The sequence below is a fragment of the Elephas maximus genome, chromosome 18 (genome assembly GCF_024166365.1).
Source record: "Elephas maximus indicus isolate mEleMax1 chromosome 18, mEleMax1 primary haplotype, whole genome shotgun sequence".
Lineage (NCBI taxonomy): Eukaryota > Metazoa > Chordata > Mammalia > Proboscidea > Elephantidae > Elephas > Elephas maximus.
The window spans coordinates 79,789,952-79,808,688 of NC_064836.1; positions in this window are offsets into that span (position 1 = coordinate 79,789,952).

The following is an 18,737-nucleotide window of genomic DNA, read 5'->3' on the forward strand; positions in this document are numbered from 1 at the left end:
CAATATACAAAACATTACTAACAATGCAGGAGAAAAACTAGATAACTGGGAGCTCCTAAAAATCAAACACCTATACTCATCCAAAGACTTCACCAAAAGAGTGAAAAGATTACCTACAGATTGGGAAAAAGTTATTAGTTATATTTCTGACCAGCACCTGATCTCTAAAATCTACATGATACTGCAAAAACTCAACTACAAAAAGACAAATAACACAATCAAAAAATGGTCAAAAGATATGGGCAGACAATTCACTAAAGAAGACATTCAGGTAGCTAACAGATACATGAGGAAATGCTCAAGATCATTACCCATTAGAGAAATGCAAATCAAAACTACAATGAGATTCTGTCTCACTCCAATGAGACTGGCATTAATCCAAAAAACACAAAATAATAAATGTTGGATAGGCTGTAGAGAGACTGGAACACTTATACACTGCTGGTGGAAGTGTAAAATGATACAACCACTTTGGAAATTGATTTGTCGCTTCCTTAAAAATCTAGAAATAGAACTACCATACGATCCAGCAATCCCACTCCTTGGAATATGTCCTAGAGAAATAAGAGCCTTTACACGAACAGGTACATGAACACCCATGTTCATTGCATCACTGTTTACAATAGCAAAAAGATGGAAGCAACCAAGGTGCCCATCAATGGATGAATGGATAAATTGTAGTATATTTACACAATGGAATACTATGCATTGATAAAGAACAATGATGAATCTGAGAATCATTTCATAACACGAAGGAATCTGGAAGGCATTATGCTGAGTGAAATTAGTCAATTGTGAAAGGACAAAAATCATATAAGACCACTATTATAAGAACTGGAGAAATAGTTTAAACAGAGAAGAAAATATTCTTTGATGATTACCAGAGGAGGGGGAGGGAACGATGGAGAGTGGTATTCACTAATTAGATGGTACTACTTTAGGTGAAGGGAAAGACAACACACAATACAGGTGAGGTCAGCACAACTGGACTAAACCGAAAGCAGTTTCCTGAATAAACTGAATGCTTCGAAGGCCAGCATAGCAGGGGCGGGGGTTTCAGGACCATGGTTTCAGGTGGCATCTAAGTCAACTGGCATAATAAAATCTATTAAGAAAACAGTCTGCATCCTACTTTGGAGAGTGGAGTCTGGGGTCTTAAACGCTAGCAAGCAGCCATTTAAGATGCATCAATTTGTCTCAACCCACCTGGATCGAAGGAGAAAAAAGAACACCAAGGACACAAGATAATTATGAGCCCAAGAGACAGAAAGGACCACATAAATCAGAGACAACATCAGCCTGAGACCAGAAGAACTAGATGGTGCCTGGCTACAACTGATGACTACCCTGACAGGGAACACAACAGAGAACCCCTGGGGGAGCAGGAGAGCAGTGGGATGCAGACCCCAAATTCTCATAAAAAGACCAGACTTAATGGTCTGACTGAGACTAGAAGGACCCTGGTTGTCATGGCCCCCAGACCTTCTGTTAGCTCAGGACAGGAACCATTCCCAAAGCCAACTCTTCAGACAGGGATTGGACTGGACAATGGATTAGAAAAAGATGCTGGTGAAGAATGAGCTTCTCGGATCAAGTAGAAACTTGAGACCACATTGGCATCTCCTATCTGGAGGGGAGATGAGAGCGCAGAGAGGATTAGAAGCTGGCGGAATGGACATGAAAAGAGAGAGTGGAGGGAAGGAACAGGCTGTCTTGTTAGGGGGAGAGCAATTAGGAGCATACAGCACGGTGTATATAAATTTTTGTACAGGAGGCTGACTTGATTTGTAAGCTTTCACTTAGAGAACAATAAAAATTAAAAAAAAAAAGTGGAATGAATACATACAGTCACTATACCAAAAAGAGTTGGTCGACATTCAACCATTTCAAGAGGTAGCATATGACCAGGAACCGATGGTACTGAAGGAAAAAGTCCAAGTTGTACTGAAGTCAGTGGTGAAAAACAAGGCTCCAGGAACTCACGGAATATCAACTGAGGTGTTTCAACAAATGGATGAAGCACTGGAAGTGCTCTCTCGTCTATGCCAAGAGATTTGGAAGACAGCTACCTGGCCAACTGACTGGAAGAGATCCATATTTATGCCTATTTCAAGAAAGGTGATCCAACTGAATGTGGAAATTATCGAAAATTGTCATTAATATCACATTCAAGTAAAATTTTGCTGAAGATCATTCAAAAGCAGCTGCAGCAGTATATCAACAGGGAACTGCCAGAAATTCAGGCTGGATTCAGAAGAGGACGTGGAACCAGGTATATCACTGCTGATGTCAGATGGTCCTGGCTGAAAAGAGATAATAATACCAGAAAGATGTTTGCCTGTGTTTTATTGACCATGTAAAGGCACTGGACAGTGTGGATCACAAAAAACTATGGATAACATTGCAAAGAATGGGAATTCCAGAACACTTAATTATGCTCATGAGGAACCTGTACATAGACCTGTACATAGCAGGCATTTGGACAGAACGAGGAGCTACTACGTGGTTTAAATTGAGGAAAGGTGTATGTCAAGGTTGTATCCTTTCACCATATCTATTCAATCTGTATTCTGAGCAAATAATCTGAGAAACTGGACTATATGAAGAAGAACAGAGCATCAGGATTGGAGGAAGAGTCATTAACAACCTGCATTACGTAGATGACACAACCTCCCTTGCTGAAAGCGTAGAGGTCTTGAAACACTTACTGATGAAGATCAAAGACCACAGCCTTCAGTATGGATTACACCTCAACATAGAGAAAACAAAAATCCTCACAACTGGACCAATGAGCAACGTCATGATAAATAGAGAAAACATTGGAGTTGTCTAGAATTTCATTTTACCTAGATCCACAATCAACAGCCATGGAAGCAGCAGTCAAGAAATCAAAAGACGCATTGCATTTGGGTAAATCTGCTGCAAAAGACCTCTTTAAAGTGTTGAAAAGCAAAGATGTCTCCTTGAAGACTAATGTGTGCCTGACCCAAGCCGTGGGATTTTCAATCACATCACATGCATGTGAAAGCTGGACTATGAATAAGGAAGACTAAAGAAGAATTGATGCCTTTGAATTGTGGTGTTGGCAAAGAATGTTGAATATACCATGGACTGCCAAAAAGCCAAAAAAAATCTGTCTTGGAAAAAGTACAACCAGCATGCTCCTTAGAAGCAAGGATGGCTAAACTGCATCTTACATACTTCGGACATGTTGTCAGGAAGGATCAGTCCCTGGAGAAGGACATCATGCTTAGTAAAGCAGAGGGTCAGTGAAAAGAGGAAGGACCTCAATGAGATGAACTGACATAGTGGCTGCAATAATGTGCTGAAATATAACCAGGATTGTGAGCATGGAGCAGGACTGGGCAGTATTTCATTCTGAGGTACATAGGGTGGCTATGAGTCAGAACTGACTCGATGGCACCTCACAACAACAAGAGCAACAAAGGGTGGGTTCTCATGGATTGAATTATGTCCTCCAAAAAATGTGTGTATCAATTTGGCTGGGCTGTGATTCCCAGTACTGTGTGGTTGTCCTCCATTTTGTAATTGTAATTTTATGTTTTTAAGTAATTTTATGTTAAAGAGGATTAGAATGGGATTTTAACATCCTTAATAAGGTCACATCCCTGATCCAGGGAGTTTCTCTGGGGTGTGGCCTGCACCACATTTTATCTTACAAGAGATAAAAGAAAAGGGAAGTGAGCAGAGAGTTGGGGACTTCATACAACCAAGAGTGCTGGGAGCAGTGCGTATCCTTTGGAACCAGGGGTCCTATGTGGAAAGGCTTCCAGACCAGGGGAAGATTGATGAGAAAGACCTTTCTTCAGAGTCGACAGAGAGAAAGACTTTCCCTGGAGCTCATGCCCTGAATTTGGACTTCTAGCCTACTAGACTGTGAGAAAATAAATTTCTCTCTTTAAAAACCATCCACTTGTGGTATTTGTGTTATAGCCAAACTAGATGACTAAGACTGTGTGTCATGAGGAGACCTCTTGTAATGCATGGGCCAAATTTTAAAAGGCATTTCAGAAACAGATTTAGGCTCTTTCACAGGTTCCTTAGGATGAAAGAGAAGTTCAGATAAGGTATCAGCGAAAGAATAGGAAGGAAAAGAGTGGTGTAAAGAGGTGAGTGCTAGAGTTGGCGCAGAGCAGAAAGGGTAAGTGCTAGACCTCTGACATTGTAGTTCTCTGCTTTGCTAGTTAATTCTGAAACTATGTCCTGCAGGGAAGGTATTTTACTGTCCATATATATATATTTATATCTCTTACAAGGTTGCAATCAAAATAGGCATCCCATTGAGGTTGCTGAATTTGGGAGCAAAATTGAAAGGACCCCAAAGTAGCCACTGATTTTCCAGACTGTCTCTGGTGAGAGTATGCCAACAAGACAAGACTGTGCATCTTGAGTGACCAAAATACTTTTTTATGTAGTAAGCAGGAGTCCTGCAGAGAGGCTCCAAGCTGCCTCTTGAAGTGGCATTACCCATGTTCCTAGCAGACAGATCAATGCAAGTGCAGAAAACAGAAAGAAATGGTATGTGCATAACCCAAAATACATGGGCTGAAACTTTGGTTTTTCCAGAGTCAAACAAAATTCCGTTAAGGGATTTGCCACAGGTTTTGGTGTGTGTTTTGTTTTATAGAGTGCCTTTATTGTATGAGAAAAATCTTGCAGTTGGTGGGCAGCCTACTGCATCCAGCTCATCTCACATTTGAGCTTAGCCTTTCGCAGGTGTCTTTCATTTGGTGGTGAGCACCCTAAGGGTGTTTATTTGCTTGAACCTGTGCCCTTGCTTTTGCAACTTATAAGTCTCTGGGGGAACCTCAGTAACAACCACACAAAACCTACTTAATTACGAATACAACCTGGCATCCCAGTAAGGGAAATCTAGGTTCTCTTATGAGAAAGAATAGAAATGAAACCAACCTGCGGGCATAAACTGAAATTAAATCCAGCAATAAAACTCAAAAAGCTGTGATACAAGCACATGGAGCTCAGATTCAGGAGTTTTTTTTTTTTTTACCTTGAAGCAACTTTCAAGAAGCCTTAGAGATGGAGAGTCCAAATGGCTCGGCAGTATCTGAGCCTGTTTCTTGGTGCCTCAGAGTTACTGAAGATAATGCACCTTCCATATCCCACTTCTGACACCAGAAATGTCACAGCATTTTACAAAACTTATACTCTGTTAAAAGTAAAAGCAGAGTTTTATTGGATGATTGGAATAGCTTGATCTGGGGAACACATGTAATGTGAGATCACAAAGTGTTTCACCATTCCAGGGGAGACGTGAGCTTTTTATACAGAAAAATGGAGACGGGAGTACGTGACCATAATCATATGGGCATGGGATTGCATATGACTACAGGACAATCACAAGTTAAAATTTTACAAGTCTAGCTGATCTATTTGTAACACAGACTTCTTGGGGCCAGCCTAGCAAGTGATTTTCTGAAATACTGATATACACATTCTTCCTGGGGCACGCTGTGGAAGCATTTTCTGAGACCATCTTTTTTTTTTCTTTTTAATGAATTTTTATTGTGCTTTAAGTGAAAGTTTACAAATCGGGTCAGTCTCTCATACAAAAATTTACATAACCCAGTGCCATCAAGTCGATTCCGACTCATAGCGACCCTATACTATACACTCCTAATCGCTCTCCCCTAATGAGACAGCACAGTCCTTCCCTCCACTCTCTCTCCTTTTGTCCATTTGGGCAGCTTCTGGCCCCCTTTTTCCTCTCATCTACCCTGCAGACATAAGATGCCAACATAGTCTCAAGTGTCTACTTGACCCAAGAAGCTCGTTCTTCACCAGTATCATTTTCCATCCCATATTCCAGTCCAATCCCTGACTAAAGAGTTGGCTTAGGAAATAGTTCCTGTCTTAGGCTAACAGAAGGCCTGGGGACCATGACCTTCGGGGTCTCTCTAGTCTTAGTCAGGCCATTAAGTCTGGTCTTTTTACAAGAATTTGGGGTCTGCATTCCACTGCTCTCCTGCTCCCCAGGGGTTCTCTGTTGTGTTCCCTGTCAGGGCAGTCATCAGTTGTAGCCAGACACCATCTAGATCTTCTGGTCTCAAGCTGGTGTAGTCTCTGGTTTATGTGACCCTTTCTGTCTCTTGGGCTCATAATTACCTTGTGTCCTTGGTGTTCCTCATTCCCCTTTGGTCCAGGTGGGTTGAGACCAACTGATGCATTTTGGATGGCTGCTTGCTAGCATTTAAGACCCCAGATGCCATTCTCCAAAGTGGGATGCAGAATGTTTTCTTAATAGATTTTATTATGCTAATTGACTTAGATGTCCCCTGAAACCATGGTCCCCCAAGCCCCGCCCCTGCTATGCTGGACTTTGAAGCATTCAGTTTATTCAGGAAACTTCTTTGGTTTACTCCAGTAGTATTGACCTCTCCTGTATTGTGTGTTGTCTTTCGCTTCACCTAAAAAAAAACTTATGTACTATCTAGTTAATACTTAAATAGTGAAAACCCCTCTCCATCCCTCCCTCCCTTCCTCTCTCATAACTGTCAAAGAATATTTTCTTCTTTGCTTAAACTATTTCTTCAGTTATTATAATAGTGGTCTTATACAATATTTGTCCTTCTGCAACCAATTTCACTCGGCATAATGCCGTCCATATTTCTCCATGTAATGAAATGTTTCATGCATTCAACACTGTCCTGTATTGATGTGTAGTATTCCATTGTATGAATATACCATAAATTATTTATCCGTTCATCCATTGATGGGCACCTTGGTTGCTTCCAACTTTTTGCTCTTGTAAACAGTGCTGCAGTGAACAAAGCTCTTATTTCTCTAGGATATATTCCAAGGAGTGGGATTGCAGGATCGTATGGGAGTTCAATTTCTCTTTTTTTAAGGAAGTGCCAAATCGATTTCCAAAGTGGTTGTACCATTTTACTTTGCCTCCAGCAGTGTATAAGTGTTCCAGTCTCTCCACAACCTCTCCAACATTCTTCCACATTCTTTGCCCATTTTTTAATTCGGTTATTTGTGTTTTTGTAGTGGAGTTTTTGCAGAATCATGTAGATTTTAGAGATCAGGTGCTGATCGGAAATGTCATAGCTAGAAACTTTTTCCCAGTCTGTAGGAGTCTTTTTACTCTTTTGGTGAAGTCTTTGGATGAGCATAGGTGTTTGATTTTTTGGGAGCTCCCAGTTATCTGGTTTCTGTTCTGCATTTTTAATAATGTTTTGTATACTGTTCATGCCATATATTAGAGCTCCTAACGTAATCCCTATTTTTTATCCCATGGTCTTTATCATTTTAGAGTTTATGTTTAGGTCTTTGACCCATTTTGAGTTAGTTTTTGTGCATGCTGGGAAGTATGGGTCTTGTTTCATCTTTTTGCAGACGGATATCCAGTTATGCCAGCACCATTTGTTAAAAAGACTGTCTTTTCCCCAATTAACTGACTTTGAGCCTTTGTCAAATATCAGCTGCTCATACGTGGATGGACTTATGTCTGGAATCTCAATTCTGTTACATTGGTCTGTGTATCTGTTGTTGTACAAGTACCAGGCTGTTTTGACTACTGTGGCAGTATAATAGCTTCCAAAATCAGGTGGCATGAGGCCTCCCACTTTGTTTTTCTCCTTCAGTAATGCTTTAGTTATCTGGGGTCTCTTGCCCTTCCATATGAGGTTGGTGATTCGTTTCTCCATCTCATTAAAAAATGTCATTGGAATTTGGATCCGAATTGCATTGTATCTATAGATCACTTTTGGTAGAATAGACATCTTTACAATGTTAAGTCTTCCTATCCATGAGCAAGGTATGTTTTTTCACCTAAGTAGTTCTCTTTTGGTTTCTTGCAGTAGTGTCTTGTAGAGTTCCTTGTATAAGTCTTTTACATCCTGGTAAGATTTATTCCTAAGTATTTTATCTTCCTGGGGGCTACTGTAAATGGTATTGATTTGGGGATTTCTTTTTCAATGTTCTTTTTGTTGGTGTAGAGGAATCCAACTGATTTTTGTATGTTTATCCTTTATCCTGATACTCTGCTGAACTATTAGTTTCAGTAGTTTTTTTGAGGATTCTTTAGGGTTTTCTGTATACAAGATCATGTCATCTGCAAATAGAGATACTTTTACTTCTTCCTTACCAATCTGCATGACATTTATTTCTTAATCTGTCCTAATTGTTCTGGCTAGAACCTCCAGCACAATGTTGAATAAGAGTGGTGATAAGGGGGCATCCTTGTCTGGTTCCCATTCTCAAGGAGAATGCTTTCAGTCTCTCTCCATTTAGGATGATGTTGGCTGTTGGCTTTGTATAAATGCCTTTTATTATGTTGGGGACTTTTCCTTCTATTTCTATTTTGCTGAGAGTTTTCATCACGAATGGGTGTTGAACTTTGTCAAATGCCTTTTCTGCATCTATCGATAAAACCATTTGGTTCTTGTCTCTTTGTTTTATTTATATGATGGATTACATTAATTGTTTTTCTAATGTTGAACCATCCCTGCATACCTGGTATGAATTCCACTTGGTCATGGTGAATTATTTTTTTGGTATGTTGTTGAATTCTGTTAGCTAGAATTTTTTTTTTTTAATTAAAATTTTTTAACTTATTTTTGTTGTCGAGAATATACACAGCAAAATATACAACATTCAACAGTTTCTACATGTACAATTCAGTGACATTGATTACATTCTTTGAGTTGTGCAGCCATACTCACCCTCCTTTTCTTTGTTGTTCTTCCCCCATTAACATAAACTCACTGCACCCTAGGGTTCCCATGTAATCTTTTTTTTTTAATTAACTTTTATTGAGCTTCAAGTGAACGTTTACAAATCAAGTCAGTCTGTCACATATAAGTTTATATACATCTTACTCCTTACTCCCACTTGCTCTCCCCCTAATGAGTCAGCCCTTTCAGTCTCTCCTTTCGTAACAATTTTGCCAGCTTCCAACTCTCTCTATCCTTCCATCCCCCCTCCAGACAGGAGATGCCAACACAGTCTCAAGTGTCCACCTGATATAATTAGCTCACTCTTCTTCAGCATCTCTCTCCTACCCTCTGTCCAGTCCCTTTCATGTCGGATGAGTTGTCTTCGGGGATGGTTCCTGTCCTGTGCCAACAGAAGGTTTGGGTACCATGACCGCCGGGATTCCTCTAGTCTCAGTCAGACCATTAAGTTTGGTCTTTTTATGAGAATTTAGGGTCTGCATCCCACTGATCTCCTGCTCCCTCAGGGGTCCTCTGCTGTGCTCCCTGTCAGGGCAGTCATCGATTGTGCCCGGGCACCAACTAGTTCTTCTGGTCTCAGGATGATGTAGGTCTCTGGTTCATGTGGCCCTTTCTGTCTCTTGGGCTCTTAGTTGTCGTGTGACCTTGGTGTTCTTCATTCTCCTTTGCTCCAGGTGGATTGAGACCAATTGCTGCATCTTAGATGGCCGCTTGTTAGCATTTAAGACCCCAGACACCACATTTCAAAGTGGGATGCAGAATATTTTCATAATAGAATTATTTTGCCAATTGACTTAGAAGTCCCCTCAAACCATGTTCCCCAGACCCCCGCCCCTGCTCCGCTGACCTTTGAAGCATTCATTTTATCCCGGAAACTTCTTTGTTTTTGGTCCGGTCCAATTGAGCTGACCTTCCATGTATTGAGTATTGTCCTTCCCTTCACCTAAAGCAGTTCTTATCTACTAATTAATCAGTAAAAAACCCTCTCCCTCTCTCCCTCCCTCCCCGCCTCGTAACCACAAAAGTATGTGTTCTTCTCAGTTTATACTATTTCTCAAGATCTTATAATAGTGGTCTTATACAATATTTGTCCTTTTGCCTCTGACTGATTTCGCTCAGCATAATGCCTTCCAGGTTCCTCCATGTTATAAAATGTTTCACAGATTCGTCACTGTTCTTTATTGATGCGTAGTATTCCATTGTGTGAATATATCACAATTTACTTACCCATTCATCCATTGATGGACACCTTGGTTGCTTCCAGCTTTTTGCTATTGTAAACAGAGCTGCAATAAACATGGGTGTGCACATATCTGTTTGTGTGAAGGCTCTTGTTTCTCTAGGGTATATTCCGAGGAGTGGGATTTCTGGGTTGTATGGTAGTTCTATTTCTAACTGTTTAAGATCACGCCAGATAGATTTCCAAAGTGGTTGTACCATTTTACATTCCCACCAGCAGTGTCGAAGAGTTCCAATCTCTCCGCAGCCTCTCCAACATTTATTATTTTGTGTTTTTTTGGATTAATGCCAGCCTTGTTGGAGTGAGATGGAATCTCATCGTAGTTTTAATTTGCATTTTTCTAATGGCTAATGATCGAGAGCATTTTCTCATGTATCTGTTAGCTGCCTGAATATCTTCTTTAGTGAAATGTGTGTTCATATCCTTTGCCCACTTTTTGATTGGGTTGTTTGTCTTTTTGTGGTTGAGTTTTGACAGAATCATGTAGATTTTAGAGATCAGGCGCTGGTTGGAGATGTCATAGCTGAAAATTCTTTCCCAGTCTGTAGGTGGTCTTTTTACTCTTTTGGTGAAGTCTTTAGATGAGCATAGGTGTTTGATTTTTAGGAGCTCCCAGTTATCGGGTTTCTCTTCATCATTTTTGGTAATGTTTTGTATTCTGTTTATGCCTTGTATTAGGGCTCCTAGGGTTGTCCCTAGTTTTTCTTCCATGATCTTTATCGTTTTAGTCTTTATGTTTAGGTCTTTGATCCACTTGGAGTTAGTTTTTGTGCTTGGCGTGAAGTATGGGTCCTGTTTCATTTTTTTGCAAATGGATATCCAGTTATGCCAGCACCATTTGTTAAAAAGACTATCTTTTCCCCAATTAACTGACACTGGGCCTTTGTCAAATATCAGCTACTCATATATGGATGGATTTGTATCTGGGTTCTCAATTCTGTTCCACTGGTCTATGTGCCTGTTGTTGTACCAATACCAGGCTGTTTTGACTACTGTGGCTGTATAATAGGTTCTGAAATCAGGTAGAGTGAGACCTCCCACTTTCTTCTTCTTTTTCAGTAATGCTTTGCTTATCCGAGGCTTCTTTCCCTTCCATATGAAGTTGGTGATTTGTTTCTCTATCACCTTAAAAAATGACATTGGAATTTGGATCGGAAGTGCATTGTATGTATAGACGGCTTTTGGTAGAATAGACATTTTTACTGTGTTAAGTCTTCCTATCCATGAGCAAGGTATGTTTTTCCACTTAAGTATGTCCTTTTGAATTTCTTGTAGTAGAGCTTTGTAGTTTTCTTTGTATAGGTCTTTTACATCCTTGGTAAGATTTATTCCTAAGTATCCTATCTTCTTGGGGGCTACTGTGAATGGTATTGATTTGGTTATTTCCTCTTCGATGTTCTTTTTGTTGATGTAGAGGAATCCAAGTGATTTTTGTATGTTTATCTTATAACCTGAGACTCTGCCAAACTCTTCTATTAGTTTCAGTAGTTTTCTGGAGGATTCCTTAGGGTTTTCTGTGTATAAGATCATGTCATCTGCAAATAGAGATAGTTTTACTTCCTCCTTGCCGATCCGGATGCCCTTTATTTCTTTGTCTAGCCTAATTGCCCTGGCTAGGACTTCTAGCACGATGTTGAATAAGAGCGGTGATAAAGGGCATCCTTGCCTGGTTCCCATTCTCAAGGGAAATGCTTTCAGGTTCTCTCCATTTAGAGTGATATTGGCTGTTGGCTTTGCATAGATGCCCTTTATTATGTTGAGGAATTTTCCTTCAATTCCTATTTTGGTGAGAGTTTTTATCATAAAAGGGTGTTGGACTTTGTCAAATGCCTTTTCTGCATCAATTGATAAGATCATGTGGTTTTTGTCTTTTGTTTTATTTATGTGGTGAATTACATTAATGGTTTTTCTGATATTAAACCAGCCTTGCATACCTGGTATAAATCCCACTTGATCATGGTGAATTATTTTTTTGATGTGTTGTTGGATTCTATTGGCTAGAATTTTGTTGAGGATTTTTGCATCTATGTTCATGAGGGATATAGGTCTATAATTTTATTTTTTTGTAATGTCTTTACCTGGTTTTGGTATCAGGGAGATGGTGGCTTCATAGAATGAGTTGGGTAGTATTCCGTCATTTTCTATGCTTTGAAATACCTTTAGTAGTAGTGGTGTTAACTCTTCTCTGAACGTTTGGTAGAACTCTACAGTGAAGCCATCCGGGCCAGGGCTTTTTTTTGTTGGGAGTTTTTTGATTACCGTTTCAATCTCTTCTTTTGTTATGGGTCTATTTAGTTGTTCTACTTCTGAATGTGTTAGTTTAGGTAGGTAGTGTTTTTCCAGGAATTCATCCATTTCTTCTAGGTTTGCAAATTTGTTAGGGTACAATTTTTCGTAATAATCTGACATGATTCTTTTAACTTCAGTTGGGTCTGTTGTGATGTGGCCCTTCTCGTTTCTTATTCGGGTTATTTGTTTCCTTTCCTGTATTTCTTTAGCCAGTCTAGCCAAAGGTTTATCAATTTTGTTAATTTTTTCAAAGAACCAGCTTTTGGCTTTGTTAATTCTTTCAATTGTTTTTCTGTTCTCTAATTCATTTAGTTCAGCTCTAATTTTTATTATTTGTTTTCTTCTGGTGCCTGATGGATTCTTTTGTTGCTCACTTTCTATTTGTTCAATTTGTAGGGACAGTTCTCTGATTTTGGCTCTTTCTTCTTTTTGTATGTGTGCATTTATTGATATAAATTGGCCTCTGAGCACTGCTTTTGCTGTGTCCCAGAGGTTTTGATAGGAAGTATTTTCATTCTCGTTGCTTTCTATGAAATTCCTTATTCCCTCCTTGATGTCTTCTATAACCCAGTCTTTTTTCAGGAGGGTATTGTTCATTTTCCAAGTATTTGATTTCTTTTCCCTAGTTTTTCTGTTATTGATTTCTAGTTTTATTGCCTTGTGGTCTGAGAAGATGCTTTGTAATATTTTGATGTTTTGGATTCTGCAAAGGTTTGTTTTATGACCTAATATGTGGTCTATTCTAGAGAATGTTCCATGTGCGCTAGAAAAAAAAGTATACTTTGCAGCAGTTGGGTGGAGAGTTCTGTATAAGTCAATGAGGTCAAGTTGGTTGATTGTTGTAATTAGGTCTTCCGTGTCTCTATTGAGCTTCTTACTGGATGTCCTGTCCTTCTCTGAAAGTGGTGTGTTGAAGTCTCTTACTATAATTGTGGAGGTGTCTATCTCACTTTTCAATTCTGTAAAAATTTGATTTATGTATCTTGCAGCCCTGTCATTGGGTGCATAAATATTTAATATGGTTATGTCTTCCTGATCAATTGTCCCTTTTATCATTATGTAGTATCCTTCTTTATCTTTTGTGGTGAATTTACGTGTAAAGTCTATTTTGTCAGAAATTAATATTGCTACTCCTCTTCTTTTTTGCTTATTGTTTGCTTGATATATTTTTTTCCGTCCTTTGAGTTTTAGTTTGTTTGTTTCTCTAAGGTGTGTCTCTTGTAGGCAGCATATAGACGGATCATATTTCTTTATCCAGTCCGAGACTCTCTGTCTCTTTATTGGTGCATTTAGTCCATTTACATTTGGCGTAATTATAGATAAATAAGTGTTTAGTGTTGTCATTTTGATGCCTTTTTATGTGTGTTGTTGACAATTCCATTTTCCACATATTTTTTTGTGCTGAGACTTTTTTTTAGCAAATTGTGAGATCTTCATTTTCGTAGTGTTTGACTTTATGTTTGTTGAGTCGTTATGTTTTTCTTGGGTTTTATCTTGAGTTATGGAGTTGTTATATCTCTTTGTGGTTACCTTAATATTTACCCCTATTTTTCTAAGTAAAAACCTAACTTGTATTGTTCTATATCGCCTTGTATCACTCTCCATATGGCAGTTCTATGCCACCTGTATTTAGTCCCTCTTTTTGATTATTGTGATCGTTTACATATTGACTTCAGTGATTTCCTGTTATGAGCATTTTTTTTTTAATTAATCTTAATTTGTTTTTGTGATTTCCCTATTTGAGTTGATATCAGGATGCTCTGTTCTGTAACCTTGTTTTGTGCTGGTATCTGATATTATTGATTTTCTGACCAAACAATATCCTTTAGTATTTCTTGTAGCTTTCGTTTGGTTTTTGCAAATTCTCTTGTGTTTATCTGTAAATATCTTAATTTCGCCTTCATATTTCAGAGAGAGTTTTGCTGGATATATGATCCTTGGTTGGCAGTTTTTCTCCTTCAGTGCTCTGTATATGTCATCCCATTCCCTTCTTGTCTGCATGGTTTCTGTTGAGTAGTCTGAACTTATTCTTATTGATTCTCTCTTGAAGGAAACCTTTCTTTTCTCCCTGGCTGCTTTTAAAATTTTCTGTTTATCTTTGGTTTTGGCAAGTTTGATGATAATATGTCTTGGTGTTTTTCTTTTTGTATCAATCTTAAATGGGGTTCGATGGGCATCTTGGATAGATATCCTTTCGTCTTTCATGATGTCAGGGAAGTTTTCTGTCAGGAGATCTTTAACTATTTTCTCTGTGTTTTCTGTCCTCCCTCCCTGTTCTGGGACTCCAATCACACGCAAGTTATCCTTCTTGATAGAGTCCCACATGATTCTTAGGGTTTCTTCATTTTTTTTAATTCTTTTATCTGATTTTTTTTTCAGCTATGTTGGTGTTAATTCCCTGGTCCTCCAGATTCCCCAGTCTGCATTCTAATTGCTCGAGTCTGCTCCTCTGACTTCCTAGTGCATTGTCTAATTCTGTAATTTTATTGTTAATCTTTTGGATTTCTGCATGCTGTCTCTCTATGGATTCTTGCAACTTATTAATTTTTCCTCTATGTTTTTGAATAATCTTTTTGAGTTCTTCAACTGTTTTATCAGTGTGTTCCTTGGCTTTTTCTGCAGTTTGCCTTATTTCGTTTCTGATGTCTTGAAGCATTCTGTAAATTAGTTTTTTATATTCTGTATCTGATAATTCCAGGATTGTATCTTCATTTGGGAAAGATTTTGGTTCTTTTGTTTGGGGGGTTGTAGAAGCTGTCATGGTCTCCTTCTTTATGTGGTTTGATATGGACTGCTGTCTCCGAGCCATCACTGGGAAACTTGTTTGTCCAGAAAATCTGCTAAAAAAAAATGCAGTCAGATCCCTATCGGAACTGCCTTTGGATTATAACCGCCACCTTGTTCCCTGTAAGGATGGAATTCTGAGATTTGGATCATATATGCTTGGCTGTAGCTGGTTCTGTGTTTTTAGTCCAATTAGGGATGGATTTTTGGTCCCTGGGTTTTTTGTGGTTCCTTCTCTCAGGCCAGAAGAGTGGGTTAGGAAAAGACCAAAAGAAAAAAAAAAGAGGGGGGGGGAAAGCAAAGCCACCACGGAGCCAGAGCCGTTCTCCCTCTGGCTCAGGAAATTCCAATGTTAATGAAGCCGCCTGGGGAGGGTGGGGGAGGGATCAGAGAGATAGGAGAGTAGCACCTCGGAATATAGCCGGAGTTGCTTGTCTTGCTTGGAATGACTATTTTAGCTGAGATTCCCGAGGGGCGTGTCATGTATGTGTGCTGGCTGTGTGGAGATTGCCCCCGGGGGTTTGGTCCGCTGAAGCCACAGTCAGATCCTCCGCTGCCAGTCCAAAGCCCAGAGTCAAGGTTCCCCTGCTGGGACGCTGCTCTCCCGACTCCAAAATCAGTCGCTGCCTCCCGGGGACTTCTTGTCCTGCCAGCTGAGTCGCCGCACCGCCTCCGCGGACCGGCTGGGCCCCCTTCCAGGGTTAGTTCAGGGGAGTAGAGCTGCGCCCTGTGGTTGTGCTGTGGCAGCGCCCAGTCAAAGCCAAGGTTCCCCGGGTGGTACGCTGCGCTCCCGGCTCCAAAACCAGTCACTGCCTCCCGGGGACTTCTCCCTCCAGCCGTGTCACCGCGCTGCCCGTGCGGACCCACTGGGCCCCCTCCCGGGTTCAGTTCAGGGGGATAGGGCTGTGCCCCTTGTTTGCGCCGTCACAAGATTTATGAGTTCAGCTCCCCTGGGCCCAGACCTAATCACGGCGCCAAGGTTACCTGGCTGGGACGCTGGCTCCAGGTTCCGAAAACAGGCGCTGCCTCCCCGTATTTGTTCATTTTCCGTCTCTAAATCTGTGTTTGTTGTTCAGGGTTCGTAGATTGTTATGTCTGTGATCGATTCACTTGTTTTTCCAAGTCTTTGTTGCAAGAGGGATCCGAGGTAGCGTCTACCTAGTCTGCCATCTTGGCCCCGCCTCCTGTTAGCTAGAATTTTGTTGAGTATTTTTTTTGTTTATGTTCATGAGGGATACAGGTCTGTAATTTTCTTTTTTTGCGGTGTCTTTAGCTGCTTTTGGTATCAGGGATATGGTGGCTTCATAGAATGAGTTTGGGAGTACTCTGTCCTTTTCTATGCTCTGAAATACCTTTAGTAGTAGTGGTGTTACCTCTTCTCTGAAAGTTTGGTAGGATTCTGCAGTGAAGCTATCCAGACCAGGGTTTTTTTTTGTCGGGAGTTTTTTGATTACCTTTTCTATCTCTTCTTTTTTTTATGGGTCTATTTAGTTCTATCTCTGTGTTAGTTTAGGTAGGTAGTGTGTTTCTAGGAATTTGTCCATTTCTTCTGGGTTTTCAAATTTGTTAGAGTGCAGTTTTTCATAGTTATCTGACATGATTCTTTTAATTTCAGTTGGGTCTGTTGTGATATCGTCCATCTCATTTCTTTTTCTGGTTATTTGTTTCCTGTCTTGTTTTTCTTTTATCAGTGTGTCCAGTGGTTTATAAATTTTGTTAATTTTTTCAAAGAATTTGCTTTTGGTCTTGTTAACTCTTTCAATTGTTTTTCTGTTCTCTATTTCATTTAATTCTGTTCTAATTTCTATTATTTTCTTTCTCCTGGTGCCTGAGGGTTTCTTTTGTTGCTCTCTTTGTTTTTGTCCTATTTGTAGGGATAATTCTTTGATTTTGGCCCTTTCTTGTTTTTGTATGTGTGCATTTATTGATATAAATTGAGCTCTGAGCACAGCTTTCACTGTGTCCCAAAGGTTCTGATAGGAATTGTTTTCATTCTCTTTGGATTCTATGAATTTCTTTATTTTATCCTTAAAGTCTTCTATAATCCAGTCTTTTTTGAGCAGAGTATTGTTCAGTTTCCAAGTATTTCATTTCTTTTCCCTGGTTTTTCTGTGATTTCTGCTTTTGTGTCCTTATGGTCAGAGAAGATGTTTTGTAATATTTCAGTGTTTTGGATTGTGCTAAGTCTTGCTTTATGACCTAATATGTGGTCTATTCTAGAAAATGTTCCATGTGCACTAGAAAAGAAAGTATAGTTTGCAGCTGTTGGGTGGACTGTTCTGTATCTATCTATGAGGTCAAGTTGGCTGATTGTGGCATTTAGATCTTCTGTGTCTTCATTGAGCTTCTTTCTGGATGTCCTGTCCTTCACAGAAAGTGGTGTGTTGAAGTATCCTACTATAATTGTGGAGGTGTCTATCTCACTCTTCAAGGCTGTTAGAGTTTGTTTTATGTATCTTGCAGCCCTGTCACTGGGCACATAAATATATAATATGGTTGTATCTTACTGGTAAAGTGTCCCTCTAATCATTATATAGTGTCCTTTCTTATCCTTTGTGGTGTATTTAAGTTTAAAATCTATTTTTTCAGAAATTAATATTGCCACTCCTGCTCGTTTTTGATTGTTGTTTGCTTGATATATTTTTTTCCATCCTTCGAGTTTTAGTTTGTTTGTGCCTCTAAGTCTAAGGTGTGCCTCTTGTAGGCAGAATATAGGTGAATTATGTTTTTTTTTTTTCCAGCCTGCAACTCTGTCTTTATTGGTGCATTTAGTGCATTTACATTCAGCGTAATTACAGGTAGGTATGAGTTTAGTGCCGTGATTTTGATGTCTTTTTTTGTGTGTTGTTGACAGTTTCATTTTTCCACATTTTTGTGCTGAGAAGTTTTCTTTGTAAATTGTGTGTTCCTCTTTTTCTTTGCGGGTAAGTTTGTTTTTGCTGAGTCTTTATGTTCATCTTGGTTTTTATTTTGAAGTATGGGACTGTTAATCTCCTTTGTTGTTACCTTAATATTTACCCCTATTTTTCTAAGTTATCAACCTAACTTGTGTCTCCCTATATCACCTTGATTTCCTCTTCATATGGAAGATCAATAGTCCCTCTTTATTTATTATTTTCATCTTTTACATAATGACATCAGCAATTCCCTGTTTTGAGTATTTTTTTAATCTTATTTTATTTTTTTTATTTCCTTATCTTTTCTGTTCTGTGTCCTAGTGTTGTGTTGGTATCTGATATTATTAATTTTCTAACCAGAGAATTCCCTTTAGTATTTCTTGTAGTTTTGGTTTGGTTTTTGCAAATTCTGTACATTTGTGTTTATCTGTAAATTACTTAATTTCACCTTCATATTTGAGAGACAGTTTTACTGGATATACGGTTTTTGGCTGGCAATTTTTCTCCTTCAATGCTCTATATATGTCATCCCCCTGCCTTCTTGCTTACATGGTTTCTGCTGAGTAGTCTGAACTAATTCTTATTGATTCTCCTTTGTAGGTGACTTTTTGCTTATCCCTGGCTGCTCTTTAAATTTTCTCTTTATCTTTGGTTTTGGCAAGTCTGATGATAATATATCTTGGTGACTTTCTTTTGGGATCTACCTTGTATGGGGTTTAATGAGCATCTTGGATAGATATCCTTCCGTCTTTCATGATGTCAGGGAAGTTTCCTGCCAGCAAATCTTCAACAATTCTCTGTGTATTT